Consider the following 13213-nt stretch of genomic DNA (forward strand, 5'->3'; position numbering starts at 1 on the left):
CTATTATACTCTACTTTGATACATGATCTCTACTCCTCAGCTGAGCTATTAAGGCCCTTTATTATCTGCTCCTTAGATTGAGTCAATCTCTTTCCAGCCAGGCTGGGCTCTCTATGTCACCCTTCACTTCCCACGATCTCCCCAGTGTCCGTGGCTAATGATGTTCCACAGTTGGCAACACAGTCCCTCATCTCCTTCTCTAAAAGCCCATCCTCGGTCCAGGGCCTGCCTTCCCTCCTCTACAACCCTGCTGCTCCTCTGGTGCCCATCAGCCCTTCTGCCGGCATATGTGTCTCACAACTCAGCACATGCAGCTGAGCAGCCTCCCCCTCCCTTTAGCAAACACCTCCAACCGCCAGCTCCTTCCCAGGCTCTGAGCTGAGCACAGAAACAGGGAGAGGGGCAAGATAGGAGCCCTGGCCTCAGAGTGCTCACAGCCCAAGACGGACAGGAAGGCAGACAGGAGCACCGTCATGCACATGGTAGACAGAAAGTAGAGAGAGAGAGACGGGACATGCACACATCTGTCTGTCTGTGATTTGGAATAGGGGATGGGCGTCGTCAAACCCTTCCTTCCTTCCCGATTTGTCAGGGACATAACTGGAGCAGGGAATAGGCTGTGTGTACCTTCTATGTGCCCCTCCCTACCAAACATATCTATACTGATCTGAAGAGAGAGAACAATCAATACCTACTTAATTGATTTGTTAAGGAGAAATGGTACAACAAGTCTCCCAGCTCTCCTTGAAAACAACACGCTTAACAACAAAAGAAACCCACAGGCAGGTATGACACAAAGGCCTCATCAACAGCTCAACCCTATTTATTCCACAGGCTTCCAACACTGCCTTCAAGTCAGACCTGGACCGAGAGGCTGATGTCATTACTGGGGCCATAGTTCTGCATGCTGCTCAGAGGTTGGGGACAAAAATCAAGCTCCTGATGCTCAGAGGTCACCTGGACCCTCTGCTGATGGAGAAGCAACTCATCTTAAAGCCAACACTAAAATTCCATAGGTATTACAACACCACGCTAACTGACAAGCGCTCTGGGAGGCAGGCAGGACCGTGCCTAACGTTCCGCTTGGCAGGTGGAGTCACTGAGACCCAGGACTCAAAATGCTCAGATGCCTCCACTGAAGGTGATGGACTGACTCACCCCCATTTTTCCAAGACTGTCTGGTTTATTTTTTTTCTTTTTAATTTATTGTGTTTACATGGATTCAAGTGTCCGACTGAATATAACTCCCTCCCCCCCCACCCTGTGTCCCTTTTTATACCCCTTTTGCCCCCCTCCCCCAGATCCCTCCCCCCTTCCCTCTAGGATTTGCTGTCCTGTTATCTGTATCTCTGGGTTATGTATACATGGTTTCACTAATCCCTTCACCTTCTCTGATCCCATCCCCTCATCCCCCTTCCCTCTGACTGCGGTCCCTCTGGTCCCTGTGACCCCGCCTCTGCCTCTATTCTGTTCCTCAGTTCACTTTGTTCATTAGATTCCACATATATATATATATGAGATCCTATGATATTTTTCTTTCTCTGCTTGGCTTAATTCACTTAGCATAATAATCTCCAGGTCCATTCATGCTGTCACAAAGGTAAGAGTTCCTTCTTTATCATGGCCACATAATATTCCATTGTGTAAATGTACCCCAGCTTTTTAATCCACTCGTCCACTGATAGGACACTTGGGCTGTTTATAGATCTTGGCTATTGTCTGTTCTGGTTTTAACTCTGAAAATCTCCTGTTTCAGAACACTCTACTCCCTTCTTGCACCCCACTATACTCCCACGTAAACCCGGACAATTGGTCGCCTTAGCTCTAACTCATATCCTCTGGCCCACCCTTGACTTAAGCCCAAGGATTCTGGAAATGTGATCACTGACCAGCAGCATGAACATCAACAACCCTAGGGGTGGCCATCAGCAATCTGTATTTACCAAGCCTTCCAGGAGCTCTTGGGGTTCACTCAGATTTGAGAAGCACTGCCCTGGCCACGTTTGTGGCAAGCAGCTCACACAGGACTGTCCCAGGGGCTCCTGCCTCTGCTACACCCCCCCACCCCACCCGGAGCTCCCACTTTGCACCTGTGGCTAATCTGATGCAGCACTGGGGTGGGGAGGAGCTGTAGGCACGGCCCACAGCCACACACACAGCTGATGGGAAGTTAGGGTATACCTCCTCTGAGGCAACAGCAGACACAGCCAGGAGGGAAATGGTACCCTCCTCCACCCCTTGGATCAGCGGCTCGAAATCACAGTCTACACATAATTAATAATAAAAATTAACTACAATAAAATGTAAAAAATCAGTTCCTCAAGTCTCATGAGCCACATTTCCGCAGCCCACCAGTCACACGTGGCCAGTGGAAACAATATTAGACATTCTCAGTGTTCTCATAGAGAGCTCTGTTCTACACGGCTCTTCAGAAGGACCCAGGGAAACTGGCCCCAGTTGCCCGTAGCGATGACCAGCTAGATAATGTTCCTTTACATCAGCTTTTCCTCCTTGTGCCCCAGAATCACACAAGCCTTCATCTCAGGCTCGGCTTTCGTGAGCCTGAGGTGGCAGGTCAGGACAGGGAGCTACAAGGACAAAGACTGTCCTGATTCCAGCCCTGTCACTGGACCCCTGGCTCTCTCCATGCCCCTGTCCCCAGTGTCAGGCTAAGCAGGCTACATATGTGGAGGCTCTGCCACCAGCCCAGCAAACACGAGCTGTTGACAAAAGGAGTCTTTACACTGAGAAACTGAACCTGCAGACTACTGGAGAACAGAGCCTGGGCACGGGCAGAGGTTCGTGTTGGCTCCGAGGAGGGTTTGAGACCGGGTGCACCTGGAAGGGACGGCTCCCGAGCCAGGAAATCCACAGTGGCAGCACACAGCCCCCTGATAGGAGAACTGGGTCCCCGAAATCCCCTGCAGTTGGTGAATAATGCAATTTTCTTTGAAACATCACTCTTACGTCTTCTTCAGGACACCATCAACATTCTATACGCAGAACAGCCCTGCAGTTGGCTCTTTCACCCTAACGACTGGTTAGGGGGATGATGTCTTGATGGCTTTTCAATTCTGTCTAATCTGACAAACATTTATTGAGTAATTATGGCGGGCCTAGTAGGGTGCTTTTTGGCCCAGCCATAAATTAGAAGCTCAATTTATTTTTTCCTTTAAAAAATCTAAAAGCATTTAGATTTTAAAATACACATAATTCTTCATTTTGACCTATACCTACCAGGTATTCGCATGTCATTACTGCATCTTTGAAGTAAATGCTTGATTTTAACAATAAATATCTCACTGCTTTCTCTTAAAAAAAAAAAAAAAAAAGATGTTCTTTTGGATGACAATTTTATTTTGATCAATAACTGCATCAATTCCTACCAAAAGCACATACTGGCTGCCCAAGGTGAAATTTGCCAGCTTCCAATTTTTAATTAGCCTATATTCCTTTACAGTTGGAGCTTCTAATAGAGAATTAGAGCAAAGTAACTCACTGAAGAAAGGCAAGTCATGCAGAAAATGCCAATATCAATTTCCTAAACAAGTCATAACTTAAATGCCACCTACCTCGCTCCTGGCGCCAAGCTTTAAAGGGAGAAGCAATAAAAGAAACTGATTGGGCAGAGGACATTATCAATTAATGAGAGGAGTTAAAAGGAAGAAAGAATGCATTAAATAAATTGGAAAAACAAACTTCAACCGAGGCTTGCTCTTTTCAGTCTGACGAGGAATGACTTTTCTGTTTGAACTCATCTCATCATCTTTGCCTGTAGCTGAGTGACTCAGAGCACAGAGACCCCTGCTGCGGCTGGGAGGGGCCCGTGCCCTAGAGCCAGGCAGAGGGGATCCAGGGTCCGGGTCTGGCTCTGCTGAGGCCTGGGGGACTCATGCCCATCTCTTAACCCTTCTCAAAGTCCTTAGCCCCATTCACCCCACAAGCTCACTGGGGAGGCCAGACAAGATCTGAGCTGAAAGTGGAGCATTAACCACCTGTAAGGAAAAGTAGAAAGTGTGTGTGAGTGTGGGTGCATGCACACACATATATATACATATGCTGGGGCACATAGGTGATTGTATGGGTGTACCAGTATCTGGGCATGCTTGTCTGTAACCTAAAACAATACCTAGACTTTGGCTCTCAGAGAGATGAGGGAATGCATGGCAACAATAAACATGGACTTCCAGCTGAGGAAATCTGAAAGATTTGGTCAGAGAGTGGCACATAGGGCTTCACCTGAACTGTCTATCTATCTAGTATATCTATCTATCTATCCATCTATCTATCTATCTATCTATCTATCTATCTATCTATCTATCATCTATCTATCTGACAAAGGGATCAACCTCTGCTAGCAACAGGAAAACAGGAGGTCTTGAACACCGTGGCTTAGGAATTGTACTTCATCCGGAACTCTGCTGATCATCCCTTCTATGTCATTTCTGGAGGAAATCACTCAGTTTCAGGAGAGAAAGTAATTTTGAGGATTGATCACTACTTTTCCTCTGGAAGCATCATCCCGGAGGCTCTTTTGCAATGAAACAGTCCCTTGCTCAGCTTTGCCAGGATGGGTTGCAAAGGGTAAGTGTCAGGATGCCCCACGTTCTAAAGTAATACACCTGGTATACAACAGTATAGCAGGAGAAATGTGTGTCTCATTTGAATTTAGACCTACTTGCAAAACTCAGCTCCTCTGACCAGCAGTCCTTGGAACTTTGGTAAATCAGTACACCACTCGATAAGTTGGTCCCTTGGTATACACAGGACAATCATACCCTTCAAGCAGGTCAAGATCATACAGGAGAAGGGGAGAGGGAAGCAGAGGAAATCTTTACACCAAAAAAAAATTAAAAAAAAAATCACAGACAAGTTTCTTTGGTCTATAATGTGTTTTAAAAAGTTCAGTTAGTGGAAGATATCACAGGAAGCCCCAATCTCCAGTCTCCAGCCTGAAGAATCAGAAGTTCTACCTCACCGACCTACATCCCCACATGCCACAGGAGGCCACGGTTCCTTGGGCACCGCATGCTCTCCTGCCCACCCAGGCCCACTGCAGCCATGGTGCCACCTGCCTGCACCTGCAGCACCCGAGGGCGCTCTTTGTGTGCTTGGGGAAGTGTGTGTGAAGGACCTGGCTCAGCAGTGCACATGAACCATTCTTTGTGAACTGGGATGTATAGTTTCTGGTTGGTGAGCCTACTGCCATCGTTGAGCCAACGGCCTGCCTCCCCTAGGATGCATCCCTGTCCCCACACCCCTGTCCTCTAGGGACAAGGTAGCTAAGCTGAGGTAGCAGCTGTGTCAGGAGGTTGGTAGTTGAGAAGGTTGGACAAGTACCCCTAAGGTGGGGCTTTCATTGGCCTCAGGTCTGCTTTCTTGCGTCCTGTGGTTTCCAGGCTCATTTCTCGTGGTCTCTTTGATAGTTTCTTTGCTAATCTTTTTTTCTTTTCTTTTCTAATCTTCATCAGAAGTCTCCCTCTAGGATTCTTCATGCCCCACAGTCAATCTCAAAATTCACTACTTCTAATCAGCTATGGGACGAGGAACCAAACTACTAAATGTTTTAACTAAAAGATCCTTTATTTTTCTCTATAAAAATCTCAGTGACTGGACTGTGAATGGGAGCCTGGGAGCATCTCTCAGAGTAAATTCTCAGAGTAAATTAATTAGGTAACTGGAAGTATCCCCCTCCCCCGCATGTTTCTGGATGAAGAGATAGGGGCAGCATAGCGGTGATTACAGAACTCTGCAACCCGGTCTCCCTGAAGGGAGACACTCCCTAGGTACACTTTCTCAGGCCCCAGCTGCCCTGCGCTGATGCAATCAGGGTGAGCTTGACGGTTTTTCCTCGGTCTGTTTTGTTGTTTGTTTGTTTGTTTTGTTTGTTCCATTTCTGAAAGTTCCTCAAAGCCCATGGGCTGGCTGAGGGCAGGAACACTCTTTTTTCTGGGACCTCTTGCTGCATCCGCCACATTATTGGCACTGATATTCTAGTATTTCATCTTGTATTGTAGTCTTCAAGGCACCCGTACACATTCATTCAAGAATTAAGCCAAAAGCATTTAGAGAAATGAAAACCAAACGAGCGAACCAATAAAACAGAAACAGCTCCGCAGATACAGAGCGCAAGCGGATGGCTGCAGCGGGGTATGAGGGGAGGGTGAGGACGGTGAGGGGGGTGAAGGTGCAGACTGCCGGGTGTAATTACGGAAATCGTAGGAGGGCGAGGCACAGCACAGCGAACACGGTCAGTAGTATCATATAACTGTGGGCAGTCACAGATGGCTACTAACCTTATTGGGGTGATCACATCATAAGGTATATAAACATTAAATCACTAATGTTATACACCTTAAACTAATCCATATTGTATACCAACTATACTTTATTTAAAAAAAAAAACCAAAACATTTACAGAGCTCCCACTCTATATTAAGTGCTCTTTCAATGAGAACTTACAGGTAAATATTTAATGACACCGCCCCAGCCCTAGTGTGGCTATCTGACTCACACACATCCAACTCACACACGGACTCACACTCACACTTTGACCTTGAGCATTGAAAGATGCTTTAGCGAAAGTCTAAACCATGAGCACTGCGTTCTCCCTGGCCTCCAGGACAGACATTGCTGGCCAATTATGCAATCATGTCCCACTTTCTCCTGAGCCCTGAGCCTGGGTCCGACCTCAGAATGTTACTCAGGACAGTCCCCCGGGAAGACTCTACCAATTCATCAGAATCGGCTTTTTTTTTGTTTGTTTTTTAGAGAGGAGAGGGAGAGACAGAGGGAGAGAGAGGAGAGACAGAAAGAGAGAAGGGGGGGAGGAGCTGGAAGCAACAACTCCCATATGTGCCTTGAACAGGCAAGCCCAGGGTTTTGAACTGGCGACCTCAGCATTTCCAGGTCGACGCTTTATCCACTGCGCCACCACAGGTCAGGCCAGAATCGGCTTTTAAATGAATGAAAGTTATGTATCGCCCAGTCCAGGTGGAGTGTGCCTGCTGAGTCCTCTGCACCAATGCTCACTCACAGTTCCTCTGAAGCAGCCCTGGCTCTCCCGCCACCCAGAGCACGGTGTCCCTCACCGGCCACCCCCAGGGATGTCCCTGCACGGGACTTCTACATCAGCCTCATGTTGTGTCACGGCACGCTGGAAGACGCTCCAGTTCGACACACAAAACAACTAAAAAGAAACACAAGTCTCTACTGAGCTGCCTCAGAATCTACCAAGGACGGTTCATTTCCAATGCACAACGAAACACCCTGAACATTCTCTCTTTCCCAATTCCTCACAGGCATGGAAGCTGCTTTCCAATTACTTTACTTACCGCAGAAATTCTCCAAAAAACTAGCCCTCCCTGTCGCCTGCCACTCTCCTCGTATCTTCATCATCTCAAGGGTATTTGAAGGAGCAAAGGGTGAAACTATTGCTCATTTCCCCCTTCCTCTGTTTAATTTGGCAGCAGCTTTACTGTGCACCTGGCATCTTCTAGATGCTGGGGACACAGGGACAAGTGAGGCAGGCCGCTGCCTTGAGAGGCTCGTGTCCACTGCAGTTAAGCAGATGTCACCTGCTTTCCTAAATTCACCAAGTCAGGGCCTGAGCGGAGACGGAGCTGCATTGCTGAGTGATCAAGAAGGCGAGTCACTTCAAAGAGGCGACTTGGCAGAGCAGCAAATCAGGGTTTTCCTGAGAGCACAGCCTTCTGCATATCACCGAGGGCTCCTTCCTTCTCCATTTACCTCCTTGCTCACCTCCGGGGATACACTCTGGGCTGCTGCTTCTCAATGAAGCAAGGCCCGTGGCAGCTTCAATCCACAGACCTGAGCCGGTCACCCAGCAGCGATCCGGCCACGGTCCAGGTGCCCAAGGTCTGGTGCTCACCCCACAGCAGCCCGTGGGGGCTCTGCTCTGTCTGCAGCCCTGGGCTTACCCCTGTCTTCCCCCAGGCATCTGAATAGGGGAGCCCTGCAGGGGGCGAGTTCCGGACGAAACAAAATACCATCAGAATGAACCTCAAGGACCTAATGTTGAGGGGAGAAAATCAGACCAGTGTCCCTGGTGCATGATTCTATTTCTATCAAGGCCTGAAATAGACAGAGCTGATTGATGATGATAGAAATCTGAAGAGTGGTTACGCTGAGGGTGGGAGGCGGGGGGCTGGAAGGAGCAATAGGGGGCTCTCTGGGGGGCTGGGAGTGTTCCATGCCTTTATCTGTAGAGTAGCTACATGCTTGCCTATGAATATGTACAAAAGATGAATGTTACAATATATAAATTATATCTCAATTAAAAAAATAAACATTGTTGTGGGTATCAGCGAAGAGGTCCTTGTAAGTAAAGGCACACAGGTAAGTTGGTCTGAGTCAGCTGACAGTCCAGGCACTGCTCTGCACCTGCTGAGTTGGGGCCCCGCCCCGGGCCCCGGGAAGAGGCACTGTGCTCCCCTTGCAGCTCCCTCAGGCTGGGAGCCCCTGTAACCCAGACCTGGGAAAGGAGGCAGCTGGAGGTGGCTGGGAGACAGCAGCAGGCCGATCCTGCAGAGTGAGCAGCACTGGCCTGGAAAGAAAGAGGGGGCAGGGCTTCAAGAGCAAGCAGACAATCTGCGAGAAGCAGCAGGGAGCGGTGAGGAGTCCGGGCGGTCTGGGGCAGGTGGCCACGAAAGCAGGAGCGCTGGGGAGGAGGATGGGGAAGAGCTGGGGCCGGAACGGGGTCTGTCCCCACTTATCTCACCTCATTATTCAGGCCACAACGACCCAGGGATCCAGAGAATGACTTACCATAATCTAATTTCTAGCCTTAGACTTGAATACCAAGTAGATGAAGGAGCTAGGAGAAGGGCCCCCTCAGAGCATCCCGCTCAGGGCGGCCTCCTTATTGCAGCGCACCGCAGACAGGCCAGTGGGCACAGGGCTTCCAGCTCCGTGGGCCTCACACCCGACATCCGGCCTGTGCGCCCAAGGTTTTCCAGCACTGGCGGGAGAGCCTAAGCTGCTTGCTTACGACACATGTTAATCCCTCCTCTAAAACTACCCCTGTCATGGCCAAAAAAGAATTATTATTTGTCTACACATATTGTTTATTTCCTCTATCAATAAAGCCCCACAAAACACGGATGTGCCTTCATTTTTATTTCTATCAATTGCAGTGTCTTTGAGGTGAATAATAAAGCTGTGCAATCAATAGTAATGATGGAACCACTGAACACAAACAGCATCTCCCCAACCATCTCTCCCCCAGCATCTCTCTGCCGTATTAAGTGGCAAAGTATATTATTTTTTAAAAAGTGTACCAGTAAGGGAAACAAATATGCAAATAAATTTAAAAAATTAATCGGTGGTATAATTCAATTATACAGCATGCAATGTAGAAAAGTTCTCTTAATTGCAACAGAACGGAACAGAACATTCTTTAGCCTTAACCTTGTCATTTTTCAAGGTGAGCTATTACCAGATTCCAGCATGGCTCTCAATAGCCTGTCTCTGCAGCAGTCCCCGGCAGAACTATTCAGAAGGGATCTGTCTTGGGCTGAGGTGATTGGAGATGGCTGGAGGATAGACAGATAACTGGAGGCTGCAGGGGAAAGGCAGGGAACACGAGCTTTGAGGCTGGACTTAAGCTGTATGCCGAAACAAAGCCGGTGACCTTGGGGGAAGCAATTTAATTTCTCAGATCTGCAACTTGCCTCCTCATCCCTATCTTGCAGAGTTCCAGGGACAACGAAAATGGTTTAACGTAAACCAGGAACTGAGATCACAGGTACTAGTAGCCGACCTCACGGATGCTTTGATCGTATCTCCCTGGCCCACGTCTGGTTTACCTGCAGCTCCGTGGACTGTTCTGGTGTGTGTTGGCAGCTTCTTACCTCAAGGACCTGCAACTCCCTGCTTTTCCACCCGAGGGCTTTCTCTGGTGCCATAGATCTTGCTCAGTCCTTAAAAAGGACAGCTGAAAAGTGCCGATCCCCAGAAGCAACTCAACCAGTGAGGAACTTGTGGAGACAAATACCTCAACTGCCCCCATCTTCTTGTGTACATTCTCCATGACATCAGTGACCATCCGTGCTGGTCTGCAAGGGGCTGAGGGGGTTCCCAGAATGTGGGACTTTCAGTGCTAACATGGGGTCAGCCTGATCAGATGCGGGTGTCTGTCCACCCTAACTGTATCTCAGAGGGTCCTCCGTGGGAGAGAGCCCAGACGCCCACAGCAGCAACTTGTGCATTACAGCATCCTTTATTGCCTTCTCTCCCTTCTCTGTGTCATGTTCTCCACTCCTATACTTGAGATTCCTGGGATCACCTTCCAAATAAACTGCCTGCCCCCACATCCTTGTCTCGGGGGACACGCGACTAAGAGAGCACAGGGCGGCCTGGTGGTCTCCTTCCCTCTGCTCTTTCTCTTTGCGGCACTCCACACCTTTTCTCATAACCGAGTCAGGAGTATGGGCTCCAAAGGTGAGCAGGGAGAACATGCTAAGGAAACCACTAGGGGAAGACTGCCTGCTGGAAGTCAAAGAGACTCTCAGGGCCTTCACGTTGGGTGTTCCAAGGGGATCCCGCCCCCCCCCTGGGTGTTCCGAGGGGATCCCGCCCCCCCCGATGTTCCGAGGGGATCCCGCCCCCCCCACCCGGTATTCCGAGGGGATCCTGCCCCCCCCTGGGTATTCCGAGGGGATCCCGCCCCCCCACCCGGTATTCCGAGGGGATCCTGCCCCCCCCTGGGTATTCCGAGGGGATCCCGCCCCCCCCGGGTGTTCCGAGGGGATCCCGCCCCCCCCTGGGTATTCCGAGGGGATCCCGCCCCCCCTGGGTGTTCCGAGGGGATCCCGCCCCCCCCTGGGTGTTCCGAGGGGATCCCGCCCCCCCCCCGGTGTTCCGAGGGGATCCTGCCCCCCCCCGTATTCCGAGGGGATCCCGCCCCCCCGGGTATTCTGAGGGGATCCCGCCCCCCCAGGTGTTCCGAGTGGACCCCACCCCCCCTGCCTCCCCTCCCCCTCATCCTCCACGGCCTGTGAATAGTTTAGGCGCTGGCTCACTCTACAGACACTGGGCCAGCTTCCACCCTGGCCATGCTCCACTGTTCCCATGCCCGTGAGCTATGCTTGGAGGGGAGAAGGAAGGTGCATTTTTTGCTGTCCCAACCTCCCTCACAAGCAGCAGGGTCTGTGTCTAAGTTGTCCCCAGAATTCTTCTCAGGTGCTCAGGAGAAGCATTGCCAGTGTCCTCTGTCCCTAACATTATTTATCTAGAAAGCAGAGCCTTGTGTTAACCTGCATGGCCTTTCCTTGGTGTAGATATGGTTCATGTTCTGATCTACTCAAGAAGGGCCTGCAGAAGGGGCCGAAAGGCCCCTAAGCTCTATAAATTAAGTTCCATGTCTGTATGCAAGTTTCCATCCGTACTGCCAGGGCAGAGGTCTCTGAGGTTAGCTGTGGCAGTGTGGTAGGGGGGCTCTTACCCTGGAGATAGTGGGGGTGCGGGGAGGTGTGCTGCACTATAACCTTTGCTCAACACGTATCACTGAGGATGCCAAGTGGCCTCATTCCTGTGGCATTGTGAACTCAGCCATCAAACATACGCAGCTCCCATCCTGCCTCCTTTTGGAATGAATCCAGACCCCAAAGTGTCACCCATGCTGACAAGGAGAGCATGAGTGAGGAGCCCCTTCCTAGTGATGAAAACTGATCACATCGAAACACCTTCCTACAATGAAGTAGATAGGATTAAACTTGTTGAAGGTGTTTCCAGTGCTCTGACCTGACCACCGTGAGTCCACAGCCAATAGAGTGGGTGAGTTACCTTGTGGTATTGCTTTCCAAGGCTTCCCGCAGGGGCCCCGGCTGGGTGAGGAGAGAAAACCAAGCTGGCATCCTGACTTTATACCAGGCCTTAGCGCTCTGACATGGCAGCTCACTGAATCCTTACAACAGCTTGTATAGATGTTTCCTCTGCACCTCACTATTATCCCTACTCATTTGTGATACAGGAAAGTATTTGAATTTTGGAGCCATGACTGTGAAGTTTCAGTTTCCTCAGCCATGACACTGTTGGAAGGGTCAACTAAATTAACATGAGCAAAGTAGCTGCCAGCATCATGGGTGATAAATATTTTTAAGAAAAAGAAAGAAGTGAGTATATTTTTCAACCAGCAAGAATTCAAAGATGGTATTTGATTCCAAAAGCAAAGTCACTCTTTAGGAAATTTGCTCTTAATATGTGAGATCATTCCCTTATCTTGGGTGCTCTCTGTCTTCATCTAAACATGTCACAAGTGACAATGGAGTGAGACAGATAACGAGGACATGAGGATGTGGCTCCAAACCTCCCAAGAACTGGGTCAGAGTAAGAGCTGTCTGTAACGTTTTCAAAATTGAGCCAACACTGAAAAAAAAAAATTGCCAATCACAGTCTTCCTTAAGCATTTCATGATTTTCCCATCTAGTAATCAATACAATGCAATGTAAAATACTGAATATTACATTTTAAATAGTCATTCTAATTATTATGCTCTATAGATTGGCCCTTGTGTTCTGGACATTGTACACACCCCTTCCCATAAAGGATCTTATTTCTTTTCACGCTTACCCCACGAAATATTAGCTGCCAACCATATTCGTGCCCTATGCATAGCTATTAAATTGCTCTGTCTCCTATCAGAGGGGAGGAAACTGAGGCCAGCTACATTAAATAACTTTCCCAAAGTTACTTACTAGTCTTGGAAGAGCTAGGAGGTAGAACCTAGATTTAACCCATGTTTTCTTTTCCCACATCCCTCCACAGGCTTTTAAAAATCTAGATTTGACAACACAAAATCAGAGAAGATGGTCCTTCCTCCAGCTTCTCCCCTGTCCCCTTCCCCCACTCTAGAAGGGCAGCAAGTAGATGGCTTCCCTTTGAAGCACAGCTCTGGTAGCTGTTTCAAACTGCTATTATCAGGACTAGCAAGGAACATTAAGGAAGGGAGCTGGGGGATGCAGAGTTGGTTTCTGTTTGTACTTTTATCCTAGAAGCTAAGTGTTCACTGGTTTAAGTAAACTCATTTTGCCTCAGCTGGGAACCCACACACGTTTCTGTGTCTGCATGACACAGGGACACTTAGTTTGAATTTCACAAGCTTTGCTTCCTTTGAAACCAGTCAGACCTGGTGAGCAGCTTCAGGTACTACTAAACAGCACGACTTTTGATGAAATAAACAAATAGTCCCTAG

At 49.0% G+C, this 13213-nt stretch overlaps 1 protein-coding gene across 3 annotated transcripts in view; it reads right to left on the reverse strand.

Moving 5' to 3' along the window:
• CLSTN2 (calsyntenin 2) overlaps window positions 1-13213 on the reverse strand; it is a 670874-nt gene that overhangs the window by 294331 nt on the left and 363330 nt on the right. The window lies entirely within an intron of this gene.

The sequence above is a fragment of the Saccopteryx leptura genome, chromosome 10, assembly GCF_036850995.1.
Source record: "Saccopteryx leptura isolate mSacLep1 chromosome 10, mSacLep1_pri_phased_curated, whole genome shotgun sequence".
Classification (NCBI taxonomy): Eukaryota; Metazoa; Chordata; class Mammalia; order Chiroptera; family Emballonuridae; genus Saccopteryx; species Saccopteryx leptura.